We start from the raw sequence: 2,465 nt of genomic DNA on the forward strand, positions 1-2,465 counted from the left end.
TCATCAAACGTTCAAACATATATACATCGGACACAACCATTCAAACCTCACAAGTTAGAGTTCAAACACGTTCGAACGGCTTATTCAATTATAAAAATTAATATAATTTATGTTCAATCATCAATTTTTTCATTCGACTGTTTCTTCATGTTTATTTGGTCGAATGGATTAGTATCGATCGACCAGCCATGAAATACCCGTTCGAACAGACATATTGTTTGAACGAATTCTTGAGACAAAATTCAATCATCTTAGAAAAAAATTTCGTTCGACCGTGATCGAACGGTCTAGCAAAAATATTCCATCCTAAAATGTATTTTTTGGGACGAATTTTGATTTTCGTCCCAAAATACCTTTTGGGACTGTGATATTAGGATGACTTTGAGACGCTTTATTTTCGTCCTAAAATATATTTTGGGACCAAATTTTTCAACAAAATGATTATTTCCTATTAAAATAAGTTTGTTTTCGTCGCAAATAGTCCTTCTCGTTGCAAATAATTGGTCACAAATACCCATTTTTCTTGTAGTGAAAATTCAATATTTTGGGATAAAACTTTTGGTCCCAAAAGAGCTTATTTGTTGTAGTGAGCTGGATATACAAGAATAGATGATCATTACATGAATTGAATCCGAAGCCTACGTATGTACGCACAAAGCAATTGATCTGTGCATCATATTCTTCGAGTTTTAAGAAAACAGCTTGTTGAATGCTCAAGCACATACGTACAGAATTACTTGAAAGGATAAGATTTAATTCGACTGGTTCCACTCAATTATCAAAAAAAAGATTTAATTCGACTGGTTCCAAATGTGCACGATACATGGAAGATGAAGATCTAGCATGAAAGATAAGAGTCATTCAGACTAGCCAAAGGAGACTGCCTATAAACCACGTCATGATGAGATCGTGACGTTTTTTGCTATACATAAAAGTTAGCAATATTCATTCATTCTTATCTCGATCGCAAGTTGATGAAACCCCAGTACTGTGGATGTAGGCAAGTCATCCTTGGCTATCAAACATGACTCTTTGATCTTCATGCAAGACCTCTCTTCCTCTCATTCATGGGGTCGATGCTAATAATTAAGTGCTAGTTCCATCGCCAGACCTACATGCATTTAGCCATCCGGAAGTGGAGGTCTAGCATGAAAGATAAGAGCCAGTCAGACTAGCCCAAGGAGACTGCCTACAAGCCATGCAATGGCTTAAGTTACCCCCACATACTTATGCATATATATTACGATATATACTTGCATATAACGTACATATCTGACCTTTAGAAAACCCCCACAGTGGATTTAGGCAAGTCATCCTTGGCTATCAAACACAACTCTTTGATCTTCATACAAGACCCCTCTTCCTCAGGATCTGCTGGGATGGATGCCAATGCTCCATTCCCCAAGCCTCATTTTATAGCCATATGTCCAGAAGTGGAGTATTAGGTTCCATCCAATCGCTAACTAGCAGAAAGCAATTTAACTTGTTAATTATTTCGCCTCAATGTGATAACATGGTTGGTTGTCTCTTTCTATTTTTGTCATCTCGTTGCGACGTACCTAATAACTAGTGTACGTGGTTGATTTAGAATATATTCTCCCCCGATCGATTTACAAGGGACCAAAACCATGCATCACGTGCATGCGCATCTATTAGTAGTGTTGATCCCTTCTAGCTAGCTACATGTTGTTTGCTGCATGGACGGGATGTAATTCTGAAACTTGGGAAAAGATGATCAGAGACATGAAGGTCAAAAAGGTGCTGCAAATTAAAAGACTCTGCTACTGCATGCATCTATTACCACCCACGACGTATATATCATGCATATTATATATATATTTATATATATATGCATGTTGGTCAATCCACTGATCCAGTAGTACTAGTATACTACTGGATCAGTTGATTTAACCCAGGCAGGACAGCTTGTTCCTCATATATAATTATATATATAAGTAAAGTCCATTCTATTTTTTATCTGATCCGCATGCATATATATATATATAAATCTCTTAATTTTCACCATTTGATCATCATGTTAATTAATTGGTCCTCGTGTTCATGAAAATTAAATTGGTAAATGCTAATCTATCAAATCCAATCTATATATATATATATATATATATATATATAGTACTCTTTCACTTACATAAAAAATATATATAGTACTCTTTGATCGATCGAGTCCATGCATTTACATGATTACATGCCTTTTAACTTGTAACCAAGAGATCATATATCCATACAAGTGGTCCATTGCATGTTGTTTAGGGCATCCAAATATTGGAACATTTGGCCTGGCTGCATGCCCCGCTGACATTCTGATAATGACTACGTGCATATATATATATCAGATCCGAAAAGCTTATTAGGACCGATCGAATTTCAACAGCAAGAAAAAAAAATCTGATCCTAAATGCTTAATTTCAACGAAGTCAAGATCGACCTTTATAAGGTTTGAAGAT

The 2,465-nt window shown here is 35.8% G+C and overlaps 1 long non-coding RNA gene across 2 annotated transcripts; it reads right to left on the reverse strand.

Annotated features, from left to right (window-relative positions):
- Window positions 1-780: 780 nt before the first annotated feature.
- Window positions 781-1,392, reverse strand: LOC121234062. 2 transcript variants are annotated; one of them, XR_005934287.1, is made up of 2 exons: window positions 1,278-1,392; window positions 781-1,143 (listed from the first exon to the last, which is right to left on the reverse strand). It is a non-coding gene; the product is annotated as an uncharacterized LOC121234062 (long non-coding RNA). The 2 variants fall into 2 exon arrangements; XR_005934288.1 differs by having other exon boundaries at window positions 781-1,189.
- Window positions 1,393-2,465: the final 1,073 nt, after the last annotated feature.

This window comes from Juglans microcarpa x Juglans regia, chromosome 6D (assembly GCF_004785595.1).
Source record: "Juglans microcarpa x Juglans regia isolate MS1-56 chromosome 6D, Jm3101_v1.0, whole genome shotgun sequence".
In the NCBI taxonomy this organism is placed as follows: domain Eukaryota; kingdom Viridiplantae; phylum Streptophyta; class Magnoliopsida; order Fagales; family Juglandaceae; genus Juglans; species Juglans microcarpa x Juglans regia.